This window comes from Diachasmimorpha longicaudata, chromosome 9, assembly GCF_034640455.1.
Source record: "Diachasmimorpha longicaudata isolate KC_UGA_2023 chromosome 9, iyDiaLong2, whole genome shotgun sequence".
NCBI classification, from domain to species: domain Eukaryota; kingdom Metazoa; phylum Arthropoda; class Insecta; order Hymenoptera; family Braconidae; genus Diachasmimorpha; species Diachasmimorpha longicaudata.
Window position 1 is genome coordinate 5308523 of NC_087233.1, and position 27953 is coordinate 5336475.

General features: G+C 40.5%; 1 long non-coding RNA gene across 1 annotated transcript in view; it reads right to left on the reverse strand.

The window, feature by feature from the left end:
- LOC135165927 (uncharacterized) overlaps positions 1-27953 on the reverse strand; it is an 89993-nt gene that overhangs the window by 5110 nt on the left and 56930 nt on the right. The window contains exon 6 of the long non-coding RNA XR_010299597.1: positions 7147-7289. This is a non-coding gene — a long non-coding RNA (uncharacterized LOC135165927). The remainder of the gene's footprint in view (positions 1-7146; positions 7290-27953) is intronic.

Consider the following 27953-nt stretch of genomic DNA (forward strand, 5'->3'; position numbering starts at 1 on the left):
TTCTCTCTCTTTCTCATTCGCCTTTCTTCCTTTTGTTTAATCTCCCCGTTAATCTTGATCTACGCGTGGGTAATTAATCGTCCGGAAAAAAAATATATTATTCATTTCCACGAGAGTCGAGGTTAAATAAACTTATTTGAATCCAGTGCGTCAGAGACACATGAGGTTATTTATTCCTGGAGAGAGGAATTAAATGGAGTAAAAATTTTCTTGATTTGTTTATCCAATACGAGTTCAACGTAATTTAACAACAGAAACTTGAAAATCGTGACGTTCACTCGTCAAGTAAATTATTTAAAAAATGATAAGCACACCGAGACCGAAATATATTTCTGTCATCTGTAATTATTATTATAATTTTAATCATCTTCATAAATAGGTAAACAACAATACAATTCCCCAATTTCGAAATTCGATATTTTTATTATATTGCGTTTTTTCCTCTCGTAAAATGCACAGAGGGAAAAATTATTAAAAAATTACGTGCGTGTTTCGTAATTTTTACTGAATACCAGCGCATAATTTTTAAATAATTTTTCTCCCCGTGTGAACATGCTAATTGTTCTGTTCACCATTGAGATCTATCAACCCCTTCTTCAAGAAACATCATTCTGATTGACCCACCGAGTGGGCCCAATGGCTTAATCAATTTCGCGTGCAATATTATCATTCAATTTTTTTTTTATCATTTTCCCTGTGTCTCTGAAAGGCAAGAAAAAGAAGCGGGACGCAATGAGGTGCGTGACGACTATGGTAAGATCGATATCGCTCCTTTATTCCACTTTATTATTTTCTTCCTCAGCTCTTGTTCCTCCGTATTCGTTTCTCCCACTTGCCCGGCACGAGAAACCCAAAAAAAGCATACTTCCTAAAATCAGGAACGCACGTGCCCCGCAAACGCTCTCTCGTGTTATCCAACAATTTAGAAATCCCCAAATGTTTCGTCTAATTTTTTTTTTTCACCGGTGCATAGTAACGAGCAATTTAGTCGTTAATTCACACAAAAAACCGAATCACAACCATTCATTATCATTTTTTTTTTCACCTCGAAGGGGATGAAGAGACGAGAGGATCTTCGAACACAGAACCAATGAGGTCTGATTCCTTTGCATTTGGAAAAATGATTTTGCCTTCATCAGGAAGAAATTTTAATCATTGACGATTATTGATTATTGATTTTATCCTGACAATAAAAGTCCATCGATTCATTAATGAAAAAAAGGAAAATAAGATGAAATTTGGAAAATTTTCTCGTTAAAGATTTTTAAGTCTAAGAAGGTGATTATAGGATACGATTCGTTTCATTAATTCTATTTATAGTGTTACCAACTCATCATAAAAATTAATGACATTTTTATAACAACTTGTAACACCATTAGCAGTAATATCCTCGACGCGCCCAGTTACTGAAATCTGGGTGAAATAGAATATGTTTTTGAACATACTTGTAATAACTTCCTACTGAAGAAGGTGATTACAATAATTTCAATAGATTTCTATTCTCAGTAAAAAATGATACGTCGAGGTGAAGTCAGTAACAACCTGTTTTTTGCGAATGTAATCGTTCGTAATTCCAAATTAAACCGAACACCACTACCACCACATCACTATTCAAATAAAATAGAAATTTCCATTCCATAATTAAATTATTTCCCATATAAAATATATTTACATACCACAATATATCATATATTCCATACATTATGTCGTTGCTAAAATAATAATATGAATTTGGAAGATGTAAATTATTTCCCCACTAACCCCGAACCGCAAAAATCATCCCCTCGATCCTTGAAAAAATTCCCACACTCGAAACAAAGTCGCATAATGAATTCCACTACATGAATATCAGCGTAAAAATACCTTGATCGTGTGTAATTTATTCTCGCTCTTCTCTCCATACGAATAATTTCTACGATTGAATGACTTGTTTTAGAATAACGTAAGAATTTCTCATTGTGAATGGGGAATTGTGTATCGGGCGTGTCACGTTAATGAATATCAAAGCCTGCATTAATCCTGGGACTTTACGTCAACGAAAATATTATGTATATACATATATTATATGTACTATATACTATTTCAAATGGAGGGCGAATGGTAGAGGTGACGATTCGGAAGAATACAGTGGGCTGAATTCGAAATGAAGGCATGGGTCGGGGGGATGAGGTAGGGAGAGGGGGAGGGGAGGGGAGAATAAATGGTGTGGAAGCTATAAGTTTAACGTGTGGCACGATATTGGTTAACAATGAATGGTGCAAAAATATTTATTGAATAAAATTAAATTTTCCCAGTTGAGATGGGATTTTTTTATGGAAATGTGTTGCATTTTTCGTTCTTTGAGAGATTTTTTTGAGGTAAATGGCAGAATAATTAAAAGATATTTAGCAAATTTTGAAATTCAGTGTCTGAAAGTTTGCAACCCACGAAAAAAAATTTTAGGTGAAAATAAAATCTCGAGGAGGTGAAACGAGGGACGAAAATTTATTTCTCCGAATGATAAATTTGAAAATGAAAAAATTGGGATTCTCATCCCGTCAATTTTCATTTTTCTGAATGGAATTTTCAGTTTAACTTACAAACATGAAAATCCCCTCAACGTCAATTCCCCGAATACTTGTTGAGAACACCGGGTGAATGTTTCTGACTCTCTGGGATGCGAAACGAGCCACTCACGAGGCTCAGCGAACCGAGAAATCGATGGTACAAACTCTCAGGCACATATGGATACATAAACGTTCCTCTCTCCTCACTTCTTTTTCTTCATTTCCTCATACTTCTTCTATACTCATAAAGAATACCTCCTATTGCCATCAAAATTTACATAAAAATTCCTTCACTCCAACTCCACTTCATTCCCCCAAATCACTCCACAGAAATAAATTTTACGTAAAAATTGGACCTCCAGGGGACTCACCAAGAAACCAAAAATTAATTTCATCACAAAAATTAGTCTCCCACCTCTAAAAAAATCGCTCAATCCCCATTCCCCCCAGATCCACCCCCCAGAGGTCAAATTTTAATCCCCAATTTCTCCCCCAAAAAATCCAAATCATCTCATCGCAGAAAAATTTTTCCAACCCCTATTTTTCCAAAACTGCCTTAAAGGGGTTCCACTATTTCCAATCCCCAGTCCCCCTTTCAATCAGGTAATTTCCACCCCCTGTCGTGATTAAAATAACACCAACAATCATAATTCATGAGTTCACGTGGTCTCTTTAACTCATTTCAATCATTCAAATCCCACAAAATTCTCATATTGCTCACCTGAATGTTTTCATGCCGAAAGAATTCAATCCATCGATGGTCCTTTGGTTATCGAACCACCGGGATTTGTGGGGCGTGAGGGGGAGGGGGCGCGGGGGGGAAATATAGTGGAACGTTCGATTTAGTGCGGTGAACCGAAGCAACAGGTGCGAGTGAGTCGGCGAGGGCCTGACATAAAACTACCTTATAAAAGCTCACGTATAAAATGTATAGCCCCGTTCGGGACAAATAACTCCCGTGCGGGGCAAACTTCTCTCTACCCTCCACCCCCCCTCCCCCCATCATCCACCGCCCCATGCCTTTCTAAACCTAATATATACTTGAGTCGTTTAAATATGTTTCTTTGAGACCAACACTCGATTCCGCATATTCTTCTTTCTGAATTGCATTTTTTTTTGTTCGTTTCTCCTCTCACCTATCTCAACCTCTTCTTATATTTATTCCGTATGCGTGACTGGGAGATACGGACCAGAGATAACTCGCACGATTTGCGAATCGCTTTTCACGTGGTCTTATGGGAGTATTAAATTTTTTTAAATTAATTGTTTTCATGTTTTGTTGTTTCACTGGGAGAAAATGATTTTTTTTTGGTGTGGAAGACGCGGGGAGGGGAGGGAAACTGTAGTGAGGTGTGTTGATGAAGGTTAATTGTGAGGATGTGATTGGGAAATAGTGGAAATTCGATTTTTAAATTTGAGAAAATTGAGGAAAGTTGTTAATCAGGTGATTTATGAAGTTATGGGAAATTGTAGTTTACTGGGAGAGAAAAATTATTTAAAAATTACGCGCCTGGTTTGTCATCTGACATTCAAAATTACGGAACAGTTATGCACTTTTCAGTAAACATTCAGGAAAAAAATGCGCAACTGATCCGTAATTTTTCAAGAATTTTTCTCTCCGTAAAAGATTTTTAACAATTTCAAAAATTATCACATCTGACCTAAAACCATTTAAACCCCCGAAATTCAATTGCCCATAAAGGGACTATATATCCCACCACTATTTCCCAACGGAAGAATCCCCATGCCCATCTTCCCTCCCTCCCCCCTCACTCGAAAAAAATTCCCACCCTTAAAAATAATTCAAATCTCCAAAACTCTGATTTACTAATTATTCAAAAAATTTGCATCTCAAAATTATTTCAGTGAAACGAAAGGACCTTAATTAATTCAATAAAAGAACTCATTCACATTCTCCTTTTTTTTTCCCACGTGTTTAAAGATAAAAGAATAATATTATAGAAGAGGTATAACAAACCCACCTTTTGCATTTGTGACAGGTACCCCGGCGCCGCTAACACTCATGAATCGCAGATGGAAAATGAGATGGGGAGTCATGGAGTCGTGACACAGAGCCTCATCTTTCACACACGTTTATAAATTCTTTCACTCTCCATCTCCCCTCATTCTCGCTCTTCACCCTTCACCCTCTCTCTCCTCCCCTCCTTCCTTTCCACTTACTCCACCCCTTTCCCTTCTGTTTCGCTGAATCTTTTATGCTCTTTTGTGGCCGCGCATGTTAAATAATAATTGCGCCCCCGAGTGAACTAACTTCCGGTTATGACTGTGAAAATGGCTAACGTGGAAGGCATTGTCGTTAAAAGAAATGCATACCCTATTGACATTTGCCGAAAGGAAACGTCGACACGGTGTGTTGAGTGTACGAAGAAGATTATTATCGTATGGAGGAAAATTCTTGGAGGCAAATTACATATTGTTATTGCACATTGGGAGGGCGGGGAAGGTAATCAATAATGTGAGATGTAAATGTAATGATAACGTGGGGGAAGGGGAGGGGAACATCGTGGGGGTCATTCGTGGGGAGATTTTGTGAAAATAAATGGGAGAATTGACGATATCGAGACATTCGAATGACAAATTTCATGGACTATCGGATCTAAATGAGATAATAACTCATCACTTGATGGTATTTTTGATGATTATGAGTTAAGGGTCAGTAAAATCGAATTTTGAAAATCACAATTCAAAAATCCCGCGCAAATTTCGAATGAAAACTCCCGCTATTTTCACTCATTTGTTGTGGTACCTTCGGAAGGAGTTTTGCGAGAAAAATTCGGGGGTAATTACTGGAAAAATTATAAATTCTCTGGTTGTGAAAAAATGGAAATTTAGGAGGATTTCAGACCAATTTTTAAAGAATTTTAGGGGGGAAATTGACGTTTAACTCAATAAAATTTCCACTGCGAGAATTGATTTTTCTCTAGCGACTTTCTGCTTCTTTCTCGTCCCAGTTTGAGAATTTTTCTCAGAAATTTTTCTCCGCGTGAATCGGTGGTGTACCTTCACTTTGGCGAGTGATATTTTACAGTTCAACTACTCAATTGACCGGAAATTTATCGATTTTGAAGAATTATCGAGGGAATATGAGAGTAGCTGAGAAAAAATCGACTATTGGCAACTGCATGTCCGACACTGGACCCAGGAAACGACCAACACAACCAGGGGTCACCCCCAAGATCGTCTTGACCCTCCCACCCCCCGTCCCTCAGAATTTTTTCCTCATCCTAAAGGTTGGCGCACGCGAATAAACATCTCGATGGTACGTGGGGGGTATCCCCCCCTTGAAATCCATGTAGAACTATCAAGGGTAGAGTTGACTCTATTTTCCATGTCTTTTCCCATCGAGTGGGTGAATTGTTTCAGTACAACTTCCTCTCTCATTTTGTTCACAATCGTAATACAAACGGTTTCTAATGTTACGGATGCGGAGACAGCCAAGGCGCAGCTCTGCTTTACTGCCCTAATTGTCGCCTTCCTGGGCACTTACTACTTTTTATTTTAACTCGCGTCGTGAAACATTTTAATCATTACTCTATTTATTCTGACCATTTATGTCGGAGTAATTGAATTTTTAGGGGTCGTTAATATTTAGGGTTTACAATTGAGGGCGGTTAGTGAGGCCACTGGAGAATCCTGAAGATTTTCATTTCCAACCATTGGTTTTGGGCTCATTTAGCCCTTAACCAACTCAATAACAAAAATTGGTGGTGAGGGAGAGGACGAAAAGTGAACTTTTTCGGACGCAAATGGAAAAAGCGATCAACGAGAACAAAAGAACGATTGCGAGAGGACTATCGAGACAAAATTGATTAACAACTAGTCCTTAAAAGTGGAAATATATCGATCTCTTCACTAGGATCGTTTCCGGACCCTCCCCCTCCCCCTTTTGCCTGAAATACGAGTGCGATACGAACAAGATTAAAATTATTCTGTTGTACTCCCCAAAACACTTCCTATTGTGCCCCAAAAGTCATCGACTTTAGCAGAAAAACCGATTTTCCCTGAACCGGACAAAAAAGTCCACTTTTTCGGACGCTGTCCCCAAAAAATCATTTTTAATTGATTATAAATAGAAAATCTCTACAGAAAATTAGAGTCAGTTCATCTTTGAGTTCATCAGCATGTGAAGAAATTTCTCGTGACCCACTGGGGTCATTACAGACCCCATTCACCCCCCAAATAATTCCATGAGAAAAAGTCCTTGCCTCAGTTATTCGGTCCTCGCATAAATCTGAATGAATTTCCTCACTCCTCGTGGGAAAAAAAAGGACTATTTTAATGCTTAGAATAATTTTCTCAAGACGATTTGAATGTAATTTAAATGTAAAAAAGATACAGCAGTACTTGATGATATTGAAAGGGCATTGAAATGGAATCACGAGATTCATTTTCAAATCGCTTGTTGTATTTTATATACAATCGGTATACTCAAACCAGCCATCTACTTTTGGCTTTGATCCTCAACCGCGCGTCCTTACACACGCGTTTTCTGTAACCCAATGTACAGTCGTACGTGCCTACCAGGTAAACCTTACTCACCCTCTACCTCTCCCTTGCAACCCCTCATGCTTGTACTTACCGAAGTTACGCGTTTTATCCGGTCGTATTACATCTCTCTCACTTGCACTCGTAACAATGTGTGTGGGTCACGTATCGATACCGCTTCATTCTTCGACTCTTCGAATTTCTTTTTTGTACGTCTGTAGCATTCTTTGATCCCACCTGCAATCATTTTGGATCGTTCGTATAAATAAAAGTGATCATCATGATGATGGAAATGGGAGGGTCATTTAAATGGGACTGATGGGACTGATGAGGTTATGCTTTGGGGAATTGATTTCTCTTAGGTTAGGATTTGATATCATTTAATATGTGTTGTCATGCTCGAACAGGTTTCATTGGAATGAGATTGAAAAAGTCATTTATTATTTTGGTGGGATATTTTAGTTTCTGAGGGACAAGTAAAACGTGAGTTGATCGTTATAAATTAATTGTATTCCTTGATAATGAAGTGGATTGATAATTAGCGATTGTGGGGGTTATTAACTGTGCTTTTGTCTTACTATTGGCAGATGGGGTTTATCCGTTTTGTTGGAAGCCAGGTTAATAAATAAAGAACATTTTTATGTACTTCGTCGCTTCGACAGCAGCCGCCGAACTGAACAGGAGATATCAGAGTTACAAAGACCATAACATTGAGACTGATTTCTAGGTGTTCAGGCTTAGGTACTTGTTGATATTATTTTGTATTCGTCGGGAGTTTTCGTCGCAAGAGCAGCCGGTTTTTCCAAGAAAAATTATCTCATAACATAATAAATTTAATTTATATTTTTGGGTCTAAGACGATCGATTTGTTTTTGATCGTCTGAATGGGGCACCAGGTGGCGCTCCAGTATAAGTTCTCCATTTGATTTGACCTTCGCCGGTCAATGAGACATGTGGTGGTTCTTAATGAATGTTCATTTAGTCGTTTCAATCGTTAACGAGTCTCGTTTGGAGTAAATAAATCGTTGTGAGTGCAGCTCAGGTGATTTTCCACAGCCATTGCCTGGAGGCGTTTACATGTGTCTTACATAATCGTTGGGAGAGGTCTGTGGGTGTCAACGTAGATGTCAACCGGGGAAAAATGGATATTTAGGAAAACCCCTACGACATGATGAGTGTGGTGTTTGTGGAGGAGTGATCTCCCCCTATTACTTTTGGCCCCTGCACCAGTGCGAGCATAGGGTGAGGTGATTTATGAGTGAATTGATGTGTGACTTGACATTTTCAGCGAGTCATCCGGGTAATCGTGAGTTAAAGTCGATAATATATTCTGTGCTGTTGGTGAAGTCGGTTGATCTGGCTGTTTAACATTCTGTTGAATTTTTAATTTTAATTTTTTTTTCATTTGACGTAATCTGAGGACGAGGACGTGATCTGAGGGTGAGAATGTGATTTTTTTTTGGGTGCTAGATGGGGCATTTTTGCACTCCAAAAATTACGCAGGGACTGGCATTTTATGGCCTGATAATGGAGCGTAAAAATTCTGGTTATTATTTTGATGCTGGAAGAAACAAGTGTCAATCATCGAGTTTATTCGTTCGAGTTCTTGGAGACAAAAATAATGATCCACTTTTCTCCAAGTACCTTGAGTTTAAAAATAATTACCGCATGACTCACTCGTGTTGTTGTGTGAGACTTGCGTATGAAAACCGTTTTCTATGATTTCCATCCACCTGAGAGGGAATTATTTTAGCGCATCGTTTCCACCAATTACCGCTCGTACTCCAACGACTATTCTCGGAAAGACTTCATATATCCGTAATATGCGTTATAATGTATCTACCAAGAATTTAAAAGGATAAAACAGCTCTTGTACGTTTTTTATTATTTTTCCTTGTATAGAAAAAACTTATTACGCTCAACTGGTTCAAATGGTATTTATCAATTGTACTTTTTTTCTAATGGAAGGAGAGGTCAAAATCAAAAGAAATGTTGGTTTTTGGGGGGTGAAAATTACTTCGATAGGCCGTTAGGAACATTTCTGATTTCAAACACTGATCATGAACCCATTTTGTCCCGCATTTTTCCCAGTCTTGCCCATAAATCCACAAGTACTGGGGGAGGGCCGAAAAAGTCAATTTTTCGGACGTAATAATATTATTGGAATTAAGGGGGCTGTTAAGTAAATCACATCAGGTCATTCCATTCACCCCAAAAATTAAGATTAAATAAAAAGTGAGTCACAAAAAAATTATATTACATTTTACGGAGTCCGAAAAAGTCAGCTTTTCGGACGCAACAGTTTCTCCCCAATTCCACGTCATCTACCGGCGTAAAAGGGCTTCATAACCACCATTAAAAACCGAAAACTTCCCCCGTCATATCACCAGGTGCTAATCAACCCCTAAAATTCAATTTTTATTACATATTCACTCCATGTAATTCCCAGTAGTTGAACGATCGTTCACCAACTCCTCCACATTCCAAGATCACTTCCTCCACCGAACGCCACATCAAAAACATCATCTAACATCTTCCATCATTCTTCACCCCTGCCGTTCATTAATTTTCCTCAATAATTAAAAACTCATAAAAAAAAAAAAAACCGGGAAATTGTTTTGGGGGAGTGGCGTAGGGGCCACCGTCACCTACACCCGAGTATCACAAAACTCGAAAAAAAGGCAACAGCAACAACACAAGAGAGAAATGTTTCAGCACAGTGATTACGAGGCTGATTGGGCCGCACGAGATGAGACGGCGGCGTTCTACTCGCCGACCACAAGCTCGTGACGAACGAGCATTTGGATTTTCTTATTTATTCGTTGTATAAGTGTAAAAAAAAAATCTACCCGGAGAACGATATGACCCCTTCTCCCCCCCCTCCCCCTGCCCCTCACCAAACAATCCAACTCCCTTCCCCTCAATTTCTATCTCTTCAACGTAAAATAATAAAAACAACCGGAACAAAAGGCAAACAAAGGAGACAAAAATTAAAAATAAAAAAAAAAATATGATAAAAGAAATGAGTGAAAAGATATTTTGCCGCGTGTATAATTTCTAGTGGCTGTTGACTTCTTTTGCGGTGTTATAGGGGGAGTAGGATGAGGTGGAGGGGGAGGGAGAGTAGCAGTGCGAGGGGACAAGGTAAGTAGGGGTAGTAGGGGACAGGGGGTGGAGGAGGGGGAGAAGAGGCGACCACGCCCACTACTTCTGTTGTCCCCCGACCGCGAGACAGCTTGTGTCCTCTCAGGTAAATTGTTTATCCTCTATTTTTATATGAAAGTATTAAAAAAATTATTAGTGGTGGGATAAAGGTACTGAGGGGGTAGAGGGAGCCGGTGGGTGGGGAATTTTTAGGTAAAGGTAGGGAGGGAGAGTTATATGTACTTCTCCCTCTCCCCTCCCCTTGTCCTCCTGCCCCGTAAGGCCCCTGTCAATTTGTCGAGGGGGGCCTGACGCGCGATGCCGCAGCCGCTGTGGCGCGCTAACCGCAACGCGTGACTGACTAACTGCTTTTCGTTTAAAGTTTTAAAGGCGCAAGGAGACAACGCCAGCAGGTATGTAATCGTGTAGGGGAATAGGGGAAGGGGATTATTGTGTTTATTGTGGGGATTTTTTTTTTTTTTGAGATGAAGCGGAATTGCGGAAGGGCAGGGGGACTGATAATGGGTCTGATGGGGGGGCAAGACGGGTTCGGGGTGGCGAGGGTGGTAGGTGATGATCCGTCTTACCCCCTTGGAGGGGCGATAGATGGGTGGGGGTGAGGGTAGGGGACCTTGGACCCCCTCCCAGTGCTGACGTCGTGGGTTGAGATCGGAAAATTCTGGATCGAAATGTTCCTTGAGTCATCCCCTATCCCTGGATTCAGGACGGTACCTTTGAAGTGGAAGGGAAGTAATAGGACATAATGTTTTACCACTCGGGGGTCTTCGATTTTTTCCCTCACCCCTAGATTTAAAAAACCTGAATGTCGGGGAGAAAAAGGGACAATACCATCCTTCGAAGATACGACGAATAATCGGGTAAAAGGGTTAATAACAAGGTACTCCTCTACAACAATTACTACCCCTACATTAAAATAAAATTGAAAGTGGTACCAGAAAATATTAAACGCTCTTTTCCTCCCCCTCCCACCCTCACCCCAAAAAAAAAAAAACTAAACGCCCTAAAATACCAGTTTGTTACCAATCCTTACAACCGGAAATGTCTCCAGCTACATAATAAAACATACATCCCCTCCCCCTCCCCCACCCAACAAACTTTTTCCCTCACAAATCGATCAAGAAGAGAGAAAACAATGGATTGTATCCGGATCGAGTGAATTTAACCGTTCGACTTCTTCCGGTCGATCACCCCGGGTTCGCCAGTGAAGCGATCCCGTGCGGCTCATCGCATCGACTAAGAATACCAGAGCACATATACACATGTAAGAACAACAGTCACAGGGGGAGGGAAGGAGGGAGAGGGGAGGGGGGGTTGTGCAGGGAAGAGAAGAACCGGAGGTTCGTAAGAGAAAAAAGGATGAGGAAAAAGTCGAAGCGCCCGGGAAGAGAAGATTATTGTGGCGGCGGCAGGAGGGCCCAGGCCACGACCCCGAGGCGGCCACGAGGCATCCTCTCACTCTCCCTCCCCCCCTGTTGGGCCCTCCTGAGCCCGATATAAAACCACACATGTATATACATCGCTACGTGAGAGAGAACACAATGCCCGTCACGGATTTCTTAATCGTTCTCGATCTATACTCGTTCGGTAAATGTCTTCGGGAGAGAAAAAAAAAAGGGAAAAATTGCTGTTGGAAGGATAAGGAGGGAAAAATATCTCGTGCTCGTTCGGCCGTAAGTACGACCACCCCTTGGTATGGGAGCATTTATCAGAGGAATTATGACTTTTGAGAATTGGAGAAATAATCATTTCTTTATTTGTTAGAGTCGGAACGGGATTTTGCGAGAGTCATCAGGTCGTCGATCGCGCTGTTATCGATTACGTGGGATCACGAGGTTCGAGGAAATTCAGGACTTTTGGGTTGGGTAGGGTTTTTGGAGGGTTTTCTGTGTATGGGTTTTTGATTGAGATTGACAGGGTGAGGAAATAAAGTATTAACTTCCCCCCCGGAAAATGGCGTTTGCGATATTTTCCGGGGTGACTTCAACGCTGGGATAGGACAATCCAATCCCCCGGTATTGGGGGAAGCGAGGTTAAAACCTCCCCCTGCACGTACACGGTGACGTCGCCTCCCTCTTTTCCCTCCTTCACATACCCTTTTCCCACGTAGTTTCTCCTCAGTGGAAAAAGCCCCCGTTTATTCGTTGGCGTACCGCGCACCCATTTTTCCCGCACCCTCCTCTCGTACAGTATTTTCAACTCCGGTCCATGGTCAATCCCGCCCTCTTTTCCACTCGTTTTTTCCCTTCTTTTTTCATCCCTTTTTCGCATTTACATCGTGCCTCATACATCGAGGGGATCATTCCCTCTTCGACTGAGGGAACAAATGGTGGGGAGAATTGACATTTCTTCGGTGTCAATGGAATCGCGAATGGCCCATATCGCAGACTGATAAATATTCGTTCTATAAGAGAGGGGGGGGGCTCGTCCCCCCTAGCGCCCCGCTTGGATAATTCATCAGGACTGGCAGAAACTCGGACGACGTTAATTGACATGGATCGATGGTTAACCGATACTTCAGGACATTATTCATCCTTGAATAAACAAGATATTTTCACCCGAGTCCATTGCACCAAGTCACTCTCACACTTTCCCACCCTGAATTATTTTAACAGTCCGAATGTCGAGCAGAACCGACGATTATCAATCCGTGCCCTCGACGATGGAGATTCCAGTGAAAAAAGGCCGAGGGGCGGGCGATTAATCATCAATTACTTGAGTTTGATGTTTGTCACTTTAGTGCTAGTGACGAACATCATGGAGGGAAAACATTAGTTCTGGTGAAATGTTGGATTGGTGGAGAGACGTCTCGCCGTGGTGAATCGATTTGATTGAGAATGAAAAAAGAAAGTTTCGTGGTGCGATAAAGTAGTCACGAGAAAATATATTTCAAAGAGAGGGAGAGAAAAATTCCGGAAAAATTACAGGTCTGTGGGGGGATCTGGGAGTCAAAATAATATTCAGTCGAAATAACGGGACGATCGGGCATTTTTCGAGGACTGAACTGAACGTTCGATAGTTTTTCTGGAACGTTCAGTGTAAAAGTGGGTAAAAGTGTTTCGTCATTTTACCGAATATTGTGGTGTGGTAAATTACGGAACAGGCGCGTAATTTATTGGGAATTTTTCCGGCCATGGAGAAGGTTAAAATACCGAAACCAAAACCAAACCAAAATTTATGCGACCAAAATGCCGACGGCAAAATATTGGGGGTTAAAATTATTACTAAATATACTGACAAATAAACTTATAATAAATTATATGATAATGTTATGAATCGTTACCACGAACATTTCTATATAATTTTCACTTATTCATTAATTGCGATGAACAAATCCATCTTCGTAAATTTACAGATTGGGTTTACTAACTCTAAATATTTTTGTTTCGTATATTTCTATTTATATTATTTTGTCTTGTAGTATTTTGTACCACATGGTATATAGTACCCTCCTGAAATCTCCGGGAATTTCCAAACAATTTTGCCACGAGTTCCGGTGAAATAAAATTTTCAACCTCAGCAATGGAACCATGTGACATTTTGATTTCCTCACCAACGACTTCAACTGCTCGTGGATGACTGGGCATTTGGAATATTTCAGTTCTCTCGGTATCTCACAATCGAGTTGAGAGGTATATTTCAAATTCCGGGGATCATAAATATGAAGTCAAGTCGATGAAATAATAATGTTTGTAAATAAACCCCATTATGTTTATAAATAAAGCTCGAAAATGGCACCAGAATTCCAATAAAATCAATCGTCATATCATTCGTCAATTCACCCCTTAAAAATTGCAAAATGAAAAAAAATATAAATACCGCCCCATTATTATTATTATTCTTTTCTATCAACAAAGTTCACCCGCTTGAGTGAAACCGGTACACCTATATTATTATAATATCCTTTTTCCGATATATATACTGCGAACAGCCGTATAGAGAGTCGTAAGTCTATGCAACAATGGGAGGCCACCTAACATGCCACGGAAGGTGTGTTTCCCACACGCTCTTGTGTCTTCCGCCTTCGATCTTTGTTCCAACGGCACAACATATATAACTCACTCTGAGCCAACTCCAAGTGCTAAAAAAAATAAACAACTTTATCTGCCACTTCTTCAAATCGATCCTATAATTTATTTTCAAAAACGAATTATAACAATCGGGGTCAAACCCCCTCCCCTACCCTTCCATCATCTAGCCAAAGAAATTTCCGTCACCAAACACTGGTCACAACCCTATTTTGACCTGCCGGTTCTTTCGTAATCAGCAAAACAACAATAGCGTCCGAAAAAGTCCACTTTCTCGTCCTCCTTGGCAATCGCTAATAAATAGAACACAATAGAATGTTCCTTTGACATTTGCTCCGGAGATCATTTCATATCTAATAGACTCTAGTGAATTTGATTTTTATTTAACAATGTAATAAAAAAAAAACATTGACTCTGTACACTCGGGGTTAAAAGTCACCCCAACAATTGGACGAGAACATTTATGTTCCTAAACGCCGGTTGGAAATAATTTTTACTTCGTTACTTCCTCGACAATCGCCGGAAAACTTGGCGTCCGAAAAAGTTCACTTTTTCGTCCTCCTCGAAATTTTCTTCTCCCAAAGCCTTAAATATAACAGGGTAAAGTAAGTTTTCTGATGAATCTTCGGTGAAGGAATTTCCCCATCCGCCCCCACTGCCGCGCATTATCCTCCCTCGATTATAAACAAAAAAAAAATAAAAAATCAAAGGGCCATAATTCAATCTAGTTAAAACATCATCAAACCGTTGATTTATTTATTGGGCTAAAATGAAATGTGGTTACGTCTTCCATATAATCGTTTGGGCAAATGGGCGCGAATAAACTGGCCGGAGAGGAAGACGAAAGAGTGAGTCGGATAGGCGGGGATGGGGTGGCAGGAGGGAGGAAGGAGGGGGGGTCGATCTGTCGAAAAAGCCGAGCATGCATTACCCCGAGAGTTCTCGGGGCCGAGAGAGACCTTTCACTTCGTGATGGTCCAGCGAGCCTGGTACTCGTCGTGATTCCCACAAGTGTATAGAGGCGAGGCCGACCGGACTCAGTACCCCCCACCCCTACCCCTATATCCGCGCTCAACTCTTGGCATCTGATGTTTCATGATGCTACAGTTCGTTTCTCTCGTTTCCAGACCGATTTACCTTTAGTCCTGGATCCGGGAATCGCGAAACTATCGTTTTTACAGTTGGCTTTTTTTACAGGGGTCGGAGGGGTGGGGGATGGGAGGGGGGGAGAGGTAGGGGGAATTGGGTATTTAGTGTTTCTGGGAATTTTTGAGGAATTGTTCTGGTCTAGGTTGGAGGAGGGGGTGTGGGGTTGCTGAGGTAAATGTGAGGTTGACAATAGATATCCTTGCGTTATTATTATTATTATTTTTTGATTTTCTGGGCGACAGTGATGAGGCCCGGAGGGGCCTTATCGAATAGCCGGGAAAATTTTAGTTTCCTGACATTGGTAATGTACCCATTTGGGTTCAGTATGCGAGGAATTATAGAAAAATTATCGGTTTGGTGGCAGACGGAGGGAAAGTGCACTTTTTCGGACGCCAAAGTTTGTTCTGCAATTTTTTATGAGGCCCCGAATGGGTCCGAAGGCATCCTGTCGAAAGTCTCTGTCCCCAAACACCGGTAATGAGCCCTCGTGGTCCTGTATTTCCGTAATCGAGGAAAAGTTATCCTTTTGGCAGGAGGAGGACGAAAAAGTGGACTTTTTCGTACGCCCATCAATCACATATTTTTCTCCCCAATGATCTGTTGACTACAACACGAAAATCAGTTAATGACTAGTGTTTTGAGATGGAAATTTTCTCCACTATCGGATAAGCTATCTTTCGACCCCATTCGTGACAGCTGGCAACACCACTTTACGAACAAATTGTGGGAATGTTATACTAGTTGTTATACGAATGCTAGAAAATAGGATAAAAATGTTGTATTTCCAAGAATGCAAGTAAAACAGTAACTCGTATGAGGAAACAGTTCACTCACATTGTATGTGCTAAAGTTTTATGTATGTGTATTTATTTATGTAGAGAACCATTGGAGAGAGAGGTGTACGTTACGCAGGTTAGGTTACGAGCCGGAGAGCCCAGCGCTACGGTAATCGGCCATAAACCACGAAACTATCTTTTATACATACGTTCACCTTCTTGGCCACCTGCATGTACCGATCTCTAACTCCTTACCCTCCCCCCCCCCTCCCACCTCCTTTGTCTATCGTCGGTCTATGTATGTACATAAAACAACAATTTACAGCCAATTTTTTTTTTCTCTTATTGTTCTCTCGCTTTTCCGCGATGAAACAAAGAAAAAGAGGACAAATTTGCGGAAGAAGATATTTTTTTAATGAAAAAATTGCGAATCCAACTGCTGAGCTGGAAGACCGGAGAAATTATCTCCTCCAAACTCTTCTACCCAACCCATTTTACCCCATTTCCCGTCAATCCTCACCCTCGCCTAGACATCACCCCGCTCACCGCTGACGAAACCCCACGCGAACAATTTTTAATTACCCCCAAACTCATTTCTCTCCAAAGACAACGCCCTTACTTAAACCCAACATGTAAGACCAGCGTGAGGAGATAGGGGTTGAATAGGAGGGGGTAGGGGGTGGCGGTGAGTTTGAGTTTAAAGATGAGAGTTGGAAATTGGTGGGAGTGAGAGTGGAAGAATTGAGGGTGGCTTTTTCCCTCCTGGCATCCATCAGATGAGTGGAACAAAGACCGATAAAACGCAGGGGGTGTAAAAAGGGGTAGGGGGGTAGAGAGTGGGTGTAGGGGGGGGTGAGTGAGGGAAAATGTAGATGAGAAGTGTGGAGACGCGACGAAGGAGCTCCCACGAGGTAGAAGCGTCCCTCTCACCTCCTTCACCCACCACCTAGGGGGATCAGGGGGGTTGTGAGGAGCATAGGGGGAGAGGGGGTTGGCCTAGGTATGTATAAGCAGAAGAAAGCGTGGGTCGATTAAAAGTAGCGAGGGTGTTTCTCCTCTCGTTACGCGCCGACGAAACGAACGCCCGTGAGGAAAAAGAGATGGAGAATTTCGTTGGATCCTGTGGATAGGGGGATTGGGCGGTGAGGGGCCCGAGGGGGGGAGGTGGTGAGAGGGAGAGGAATTAAGGAGAGAAGATGTAAAACAAACATCGGCAAAGTGAGATGGCTAGCTGCGGTTCCGATTCTCCCTTAGGGGTTGGAAATGCCGTCTTCTGTATTTTCTCTCTCACGGATTTTTCCTCTTTTTCGTTGGACCTCAACTCCCCACCTCCCTCATCCCCCCCGGCGGTCCCCCTATCCCCTAGTTTGACTATCCCTGCACGGTGTCGCGAGTGCGCTAGCGCTGCACTCATGGTGGGGGGAAGTTGAATCTCAAGTTTTATTTGGGTTTAAGTGAGGAACGGGTTGTGAGGATCGAAATGAGTTGAGATTTCTAGGGGCGGGGGAGGGTGGATTTTTTTAGGGGTGGAGTGTTGGAGGAGGAGGGAGCTCGGAGGGAAATTATTCGTCTGATTGATGGGGAGAGGAGTCATGAGACGAAATAAGTCATCGTGTCTTTGGGTGTAACTCCCCTGTTGTCATCCCCTAATGATGGATAAACAAATCGGGTTGATGGGGTTGGAAAATCGAAAATCAGGGGTCACCGTAAATTTTGATATTGGAGGGAAAATGAATTATATATGATGAGGTCCCTCTGTGTTCCTCACCCCTACCCCTACCCCTATCCCTATCCCTTCAGCGAAAAATTTTAAACGATTGTAAAAAAATCGAAAAACTATTTTCTCGATAACAGGAAAACTAACGGAGCGAAACAGACTTATAACCAGAGGTTGGGATGCGAAATTTTCCCGACTATCCAACGGTATCATTTCCAACTCCATTCCGCGGCTCATTTTTTCACAAACTCGCGAAAATTATTGAGATAAAAATTGGAAAAAATGTACAGTCCCCTGAGAAATAATTTTCAACTGAAAAAAAATGGATCAAAGAAATGATTACAGTGAGGATGCTTGTCCTCGATCACCTGAAAACTTCTCCGTGGGGTCGTCACACATACACACACACACACATACATTCGCAGATAATCGAGTGAAGACGAGCGCGAGTGTGAGAGAGAAGGAGAAAGAAGGAATGACGCGAGGAGATAGTCACGGATTCAATCTGTTAGTGCGCTCTTGTATATATGGGTTTGGGGCCTCTTGGGTTACAGCTGGCTCTCTTCGGGGGTTGAACTTTAATTTAACGCATCGCGGCGCGCATCTACCGGTGCAATACACGACCAATGCTTTATATACCTGTTTTGAGTTCTTTAACCAACAGATAGCCTATGAGGTATAACATTCGGCGAGTGTGTGAGTGATGTCAAGACAAAATATCTGCGACAAAACATATGGGGCCAAGAAAATTTTGGTAAACCAGAGATGACAAAAATTTATATTTTCAAAATGTCTTTGGCAAAATCAGGACGACTCAAAAATATTAGCAAATAGATTAACAAATAAACGGATGATAAATAATTAGGAAAAATATTATTAAATATCAATTTACCCACAACAAATCCGAAATTTTTCATTTATCTTTCGCTATTTTTGTTTTATATTTTTAAAATCACTGAAAAATTTTTGAGAAAGAATTTCTTTTCAACAAATTATTTTCACTTTTCTCCTGTCAATTGTTCGTGAGAAATTTTCTTCTGGAACCCGCAGGGCACGATATTTTGCAGCGAAATTATTTTATCATTGAAATGTTATAAAAGAATTAATTGCTGGGGTTACGAATTTTTTTTCAACGATCAATTTTGTTATTCATTGAAAAAAATATTCTTTTCAATGGGAAAGACCAGACAGTTCTATAAATGTGTCGAATGAAACGTCAATGTACCATAAATCTCATTAGTACCGTTGGCGAAGATGGAATGTGTATATCGATCTTATTAGCCATATCTCTTTGTAATGATCAGACGTCTTGTAATGGGGGCCCCATTGTTGTCTTTATCGGTGGGGTCTAATTCGTTTAGCGCTGGACAACGTATGGGGGCCCTACTGAGTCATCCTTCGAGATGCCGCAATGTAACCAACGGTATTCTTACAATTTAATTTTTATCAATTCCTTTATGTGGACCAATGAGCTCGAGAGGATGACTGTACTCAGCGCAAAACCTCGTAAAACAGACAGATTATTTCTTTAAAACCAGAGCAATTACCATGTTATCCCACTGAATATAAATTATCTCAGTGGAGTAACGTCTACCACTAATTATAATAAATTATAAAAACCAAATTACGATAAAATGATGGAATTGACAAAATAATCGATAATTAATTAATTATTTTCTGTATAAATTTATGGAGTTTCGTTAAAAAAATCTATATTCTTCCACGAGGATTATTACAACCAAATTAATAATGGAAAAAATTTTCAAGACAATTGAGACCGGAAACTTATAAAAATCTTTCATCAAACAATATTTTGATGACAGAGATTGCCATTTTCACGTGACGTTTTTCGTCTCCTCAATAACAACTTATAAAATAGCAAAATGAGTTCACGACCACTGTCTGGAGACACGATTTCTCCCCTCTCTACCCCCTTGAAATTTCCACAAACCGATAAAACTCAAGATCACCGAAGAAAAAATCATCTCCCTCCAAGGAATCATCAAGCCTCTAAGGAATAACAGTCCGATGCCCAATGGTTGCACCAGTCCTGGAAATAAACACTCCGGTGCGGCATAACCCGAAGAAACACCGAGAAAGAGAGAATTCAACCAGGGGTAGAGAGAATAAGTTGCCCGCTCGTAGAGTTAAATTGTTATGACATAATTAGGAGCGATCTGAGCGCTGTATGCTGAGGTATATAAGGGAGTGAAAGAAGTGACGAGGCAAGAAGGGAAAAAAATTAAAAATAAAAAGATGAAAAAAAAATTGCCGGTGCTGAGGTAGAGAGAGAGAGAGAGAGAGAGAGAGGAGGGGAGAAAGGACTAAACGAGTAAGCCACTCCAGCCGAACTGGAACCGACCAAAAACCCGCTGCCACCACCGCAAAACCATTCATTCCTCCATTTTTCTATCGTCCAGAGGAGTCTCTCTCGGACGGTTCATTCACGGATTTAATCGTCTTCTTGGAAAAGGACGAATCCCCTTCTCCCCACCCTGAGTCTTTCATTTCTCTACACCAAGTGGTTGCTTTTATTTCTATTATCGTTATTACCTCTCTGGATTTTTTTTTCTAGGGGAGGGGGGTTAATTGGTTCTGATAGAAATGAATGACATTTTTTTGGGGAAAAAGAAGTTTGAGGTTTTGAAAAAATTGAAGATGGGGTGAGGCTGATGGTGAGTGTGTTCATTGAATAACTGAGGACGGGGTAAATAATGTATCTGGGTATTACAGATTGTTTAAGCATTTTTCCGGTGGGAGGGAAGTTTCCCACGTTTTGTTATTTGGGGGAGATATTGAGGTACAATGATTTTTGGTTGTTGGTATGGACGGTACGTCGGGGAGATGATAATTGCTGGGAAAGGTCGATTTTCATGAAAAAAAAATGCGAGTTAAAACATGTAAAACTGGGTAAATTGGCAGAAAACTCGTTGGTAGTCGCCGAGACGCCCGAAAAACAGGGAAAACATTTTCAAACAAGCACCCAGGGCAAAGTGGAGTGGCCGTCGAAGATCAAAGGATTTTCGACGCCAGAAAATCTTAAACCGAGACTTTGAGAAATTCGAGGAAGTCTACCCTCCCACCTCATCCCCCCCGCCGCCGCCACCACAAACATTTTTTTTCTCCCTTCATTGATCTGAAAAAAGGGAGCGAGTAAATGAAAATAAGAGCGAAATGAATGAGAATAAGACGTGGAATTGGGGGAGATTTTCGAAAAGTGTTTTAACAGTGCGAAGTCATCGGTAGAAGAGGAGAGAGAGGTGGAGCAAAAAATGGGATCGATTCGAGGGGGTTTCCGTGGAAGGTATGTGCCTTTATATTTTTTTAAATAGTTTTTTAAATTATTTTTTTGGACACGCGCTTCACGTCGCATACGGCTCCTGAAAAGCGATTTAATGGTGAATTCGTGCGGCTCAGATGTGGGAACTGTCGAAGGTTTTTTTTCACGAGCTCGTTTTAATTGAAAATTATTGATCATTTTTACGAGAAATTTATTTATGAGACTTCGAGGGATTAGTCCTCTGCAAAAATTAAGACGCGACCCCGGCGTCATTGTACATAATATAATTATTTATTTATTCCTTCCAGCGAAACTCGTGAATGAAGATGAGATACTTCCAGTGTTTCAAAAATCACTTGTCCGAATTCAAATAAATTTGTAATTATTTTTCTGGTCTTGGATGAAAAAAGTGTGAAACACTATCCGGACAAGTGGAAAGTCAACGTCTGATTATTTGAATAGTAATGTTTTTTTTTTATAAATTCCCTAAAGGTGTAAAAAGATATATCCATGGACGGAAAATCACGAGCGTGTCGATGCTCGATGAGTCGTTTGGTTCTCATTTTTGCCCTGGCTACGAAATTCACTGCTCAACCGTGAATCACGGGTTAACGGTGAAGGCAGGCATAGATAATCCCACGCGAAAATAATGGACTTGAAAAAAAAAAAAATGAGAGTAGTAAAAAAAAGTTGAGAAACGATTTCAGTGGAAAATTGCATGCACTCGAGAGTTGAGGGAAATTCTGTGTCAATTGTTAACACCTAAGACGTTCTCATATTTCACATGACGTTTGTGACTATTGTGAGCCTTAAAAACTGAAATAAAAATGGAACAACAAAATTTAATTTTCCTGATGGTTTTTCTCTTTTTAAAAAATAATTTATTTTGAAATTTTATGTCATAAATTCGGTTAATGACTCCCAATTTCTCGGGAGTTTCTTTACGAGTCTTCTCATTTTAATCTTCATCTAGGCAGAATGTTTGAATGTTTCTTGAATAAATTAAACATTTTATTGCTTAATTTATATTATGATTCATTTAAAAATTAAGTTATCTCCTGCCTTCTACCTCTTTGGAAAGTGTTTCAATTCTATCGATTTACTTTTGCAACTTCTCCGCATTTTAAAATTACAAATGATTTGTTTATATTATTATTCATATATATAAATTATCCGAAGGAAAAGTCTACATTCGTAATCTTTCTCGATCCATATCGTAATTTTAAAAAAATATAAAGACTCTTCTTCATCCAATTACTTCTTCTCTTCTACCAAAATACACAACTCCCTAGATCACGTCGATTTACTTTCGACATTTCTGCGCATTTCCCTGCGCTGGTGACACATGCGTACCACCTTAATCACTCAAACCACATTTAAAGTACTACATACCCTACACCACCAAAATGAAAAGCCACTCATAACTCGAATTATGATCATAACATTTAATTAATTATAAAATTCTAATTTGACTAAAATGACAACGATCGGAAGCTATTGCCACCCGATACAGTTTCATCCCTAAAAAATTATCAATAATTTAAATGTCTGTCGGATCCCTTCTCATTGATTCACCGGTGATTTATTATTGAAACCAGTGAGTTTTCTTGTCATTCCACTTGAACTCAAGTATCACACCCAAGAGCCAATCGTTGTCGGTATTATAAACCTCACCGGAGTCATTGACTTGGCTTCCGGTTTAGTCTCTCCCAATCGTCTCATCTCATTCTCAACTTTTCCCTTTTTATCTTTTTCTACTTTACCTCTCACATCAGCGTGACGGGAATAAAAGTGGGTTGGGGAAGTGGAGAGAGAGCAGGAGGGGGGGGGGTGAAGGGGGTGAGGAGGGGGCTTCCTACCTGATCGCAGAAATGAATGGCAGTATTTCGGGGATGATGAATTTGTAACGCGATTGAATTGAAGCCTTCGAGTTGTTCAATTTGACACGCTTGCACATCCATTTCCGACGCAAATTAATTTCCTCACGAGTTCATTATTTTTTTATATTTTTCATCGCTTTTGGGAATAAGAAAAAAATAATGGAATGGTGGAGGGAAGGGAGGAATTAAAGTCGGAAAAATTTACGTTTTGTGAAACTGAGGGGCAGCATAAATTCATATTGCCCCGGGGGTTACCCTACGTGACAGGTTCTGTGAGTGGTCATCACCACTTGTGGGGCAAAATGGACTGTACAAGGCCGAAGAAATTCGAATTTTAGCGATTGTAAAAGGCGGCCATTTTCGAGCCTAAAGGACACGTTCTCACAGTTCGTTTCATGTTCTGGTGATAGAGAGAAAATTCTGATTTATGATTTTGATGTCGCGCTGTCTTTTGACATAGGTATATTGATGTGACCGTGTTCGTTGTATGTTTCATTACTGGGAGGTGTAACTGAGCATGTAATTCCAGAAACTTAACGTTCCATTGTGCACCTCTGGTATTTCCTGATACAAATGTTTGACTACGTAAATGCACGAATGTTTGTTTTTATCTGGCACATTGATCGAGGTCTTAAAATTGTTGAATAATATGCACAATTTTACACCGTAGCCTTCATACATCGTCGAGGTCAACTCGATCCAATAATCGTTCTCACTTGGTCAATGAAAAAAAGTCAATAACAATAGCAAACAGACAATTACAAATGTAATTCTTTGCAATTGTTAATGTTTCCCTCGTTCATAAAGTCAGAGAATTAAAAAATCCATTGAATCTGCAGAGTTATTTCCGTTTTCAAATCCCAATCTACAAAGAATTCCCTTTTACTGTAATTTCAAAGAATGATGGGGCAAAACGGACGTTCATTTTCTCTTATCTGTGATAGATTTTCGGTCTAAAAACTGGAGTCATCGTGGACACTATTATTTAAACGAAGACATTGTTTTATTTTACTTTATATTTCGTTGGGGAATTTAATGAAGTGAAAAAATGGAAAAGATTATGAAAAAAAAGAAATAAAATAAATATTTTTGTTTGAACATTGCACATACACTGAGTGCAGAGAGGCGTGTAACAGAGCCCGGGGGATTTTATGGCCCAGTAATGGGCTCCTTTAGCCTCCCGCAGAAATGCGGGGCAAGGACCCGATACATTGCAATCTCACCACACATATAAACTTCATTTTTTCCTTCTCCCCCTCTCCTCCCCATTCTCTGATTTTTTTATTTTAAACCTCTCACATGTACAAGTGTGAATGTACACCGAGTAAATTAGTTAATTAGACGAGCGATAAACATACCCGGGTATCACTTACTCGGGATCTTTTGAGGTGTAATAAGATATCGCATGTCCATGTCCTCGATTAAGAATTCGTTCAAGGAACAAAAGAATTTTTTTGCCGGTGAATAAAAAAATTGGATTTTTGCGTAGTCCACAATTTTTTTGAAGTTGCGTCGGAAAAATGAAAATAAGTAAATTGTATTTGTGCTTATGAAGTCATTCGTTGTAATGCGAATCATCGATATCCACTTGTGGAGAACACTCTCGCATGCGGGTAAATTTTGGTTTTCGAAAAAAAACGCGATTTCCAGGGAAAGGGGCCGAAGAATGTTGGGAAAATCCATTCCATTAACTAGTTGGGAGAATTTACGTTTTAAAACACTGGTTTTGGGTCTTTTTCGCTGCCCTCATCAGATGCTGACCTTGAAAACCGTTTTGCGACCTTGAATTTTGTTCTGCAAATGTTGAGAGAAATTATGGGTTAAATTAAGTTCAATTCCAGTGTTTGGAAGCGCATATTTTATCGATTTTCCATCGATGATGCTATTTTTGCCATTTCATGATTATGATGTTGGGGATAACCTTGAAAATTTTTAATAATTTACGTTAGAAGACAAGTACAATGACAAATTGAAAGTGGAGGCAATTTTTAGCATTCCTAGTCTTGAGAATTTCGGTTAGAGGCCCGGCCAAACTCACATCGACTTTGTCCACATGAATGCAAGTACCTCTCCACGCACCGTTGCCTACCAAGTCGCATCTCAAACTCTTCGGTCAAGTGTGTTGTCCCGGGGCTTACCCTGACTCATCCATTTCAAGTTTTCCCGTACAATACTCTGTGTATCCACATCGCTCAGTCAATATCGCAATTCCCAACGAGGATTTTTTTGCAAAGACCTTGGAGCCGACATATCAAAAAATTTGGTCTCAATTTTTTCGTCAAAGTCCCGATAGACGCAAATACTACCACTGTACTACCGAAGATGGGGGAGGGGAATTTTAATTCCGAGGAATCCTCGCGCTAACTTAAGGCTGTTCATCTCGTCAAAATACGGAAGATGAAAGGCAGCGTTTCGTTGGCTAAACAAAAACACTAATTCAATTTTTCGACTCATGTCGCCTAACCTCAAAGCCCCCACCATAACCTCTCAATTTTTCTTCTCCATCATTTTCTCCCATTCTCTCAATATATTTGCTTGAGTGGCCTCCCGTAAACTCGACCATAATCTCTGAGAAAAGGAGAAGACAGGATATAAAGAAAACCGGACGTTGAAACGAATGCCTCTGAGCATTGCACAGCGAGTCAAAGTGAGACAGATATAATCCTTCGAGTGAAAAAAAAAATCTTGTGGCGGCATTCGGGAGAGCATTATACGAACTGATCTTCGGGACCCATGGCGCGGAACAGCGCTCGATCGAGCGGAACTACCAGTCACCTGCTCGCTTCCGGCACGCTCTCCCCCACCTGCAAGACACTGTCACGGTACAATGTTACACGCTAATGGTAACTGATGACCACCTTCATCAAATCAACTCCCATTTCTGATTCTGATCTTCCCCATCGATGTGAATGAAACTCGTATGATTCTCTAGTGTGAAAAAACTCCAGTTTCCGACCCCAGTCATTAACCCATTTTTCCCCAGTATTTTATGGATTCTAAAAATTAGATTGTATTGGAATTTCTTTTAGGTCATAGAATTCCTTGATTATTTTTTAAAGACTCAAGAAATTTTCCAGGTGAAAATGGAAAAACAAAGTGATCAGAATGTGAATCGAGGATAAGTCCATCCGATGGCGAGGGGTGTTTATGAACCCCGTTACCCCCATTCCTTTCTCAGGTATTTAAATAATAAAATTTGGCGGGAAACCCGAATTTCGAGATTAGAAATTATACTGTGAGGGGTAACGGGATAATGACCAGTTTTTGCAGATGAAAAATATAACCAGAGCTCAAAATATTTACCGACAAAATGATCTCGATGACGAGCCTCGTATTAACCTCCCCCAACGAAATCTCACACACACGGAACTTGGCCTTGGGATACTTGTTACAAGCGTGTAGTCATGCAAACGTTTGAATTACCATGGATTCACTCGTGTATATTCAACGCTCGGACTTGATGCCTGACGAGCGCAAGAGCCCAACAATCCCGTCTGTGCGAGAAAGAGCGAGATGACCGGTTAAAGGGCATGGGAGTTGAAATAGGTGGAGCGAATCGATCGTAAAGCCTGCGAAGATCTATCGTTGATCGTGCAAACTGCACGATTCTTCTATTTTATTCCACCTCCTCTTCAATTTTTTTTTTCCATCTCTCTCCCTTCGTCTCGTCTCACTTATCTTGAGAAATCCATACCGCTACAAATACCATTACACGAATTATTAAATTTAATTATTGAATCTGTCGATTTAGTCATCGCGAGTGACGCGAGATAAGAATTTTAATGAGGTCTGGGGAGAACTGATGAAGAGGGAAATTCATTTGGTGAATGTGGCAATGAGATAATTATGATTCTGTCATTTTTTCCCTTTGAGAGAGGAAATTAAGGGAGGATTTTTATGGCGGGAGCTTGTGCAAGGGTTTCGAACTACATTTTCTTGAAATATTGTCGTCAGGGGTTACACAATACAGCAGGAGAATTTTCAGGCGCAATATCAACCTGTCTTCGATCACCAAGTGGTAAAACGACAACTCCCTCTTCATTATTGATCAGTCTTTGATGAATACATGGAAAACTAAGGGAGATTGAAATATTTTCATCATAACCTCTTTTGTGGAGCATATCACGTACTACAACAAACGTCATAACCAAAATTTCCCTATCGCTCTTAGATCAAGAGATATTTCTCAAAACTTGCAAAATTTATAAATAATTTCTCCCAATGCTGTACATCTCAATCTAAATTTCCCAGATTTCTGTAAAATGCCTGGGGGTGAAAAAAATTTCTCTTTGCACAACGACAAATGAATAAACAAACAATCTGCCCTCCTCATCATCTCCCCCCCCCTCCCCCGCCGTAATCTCAATTCGAAAAATGTCAAATTCCCACAGTCACGAAAAATCCATCAGGAATTTTATCGTGCTCCGTCATGGGACGTATAATCCAAGATAATTGAACGACGAATCGTTAATTTACAAATGTCTGGTTGAAGACATGAAGTCTTTTCGTGGCATTAGGCCAAACCCCGTACCATATTCACCAAACGAGTTATTTGCATCGCATTGAAGCCAGTTGCCTCCTTATTACACTCGATTCAGTTGAGCAACACATTTGACCCTAAATTCAATCGATTTGCCCCGAATTATCGGAACAATGGTCCATTAAAATGTGCCTCAAATTGAATTCCACAAGTCAACCCATTCGCTGAACGACTCTCTATCTGGGGTCGCCAGTGACCCCAACAAATGGGTAGAGAATATTTTTTTTTTTCAAATTGAACGGAAAGGTTGATTTTAATTGCAATTAAATTCCGTTTATGTGTAATGACTGACAGAACAATGAAATAATCTTATAATGGGAACGTGAAAATTATGAAGTTCCGGAATCACGTGGGGAGACTCTATTTCTT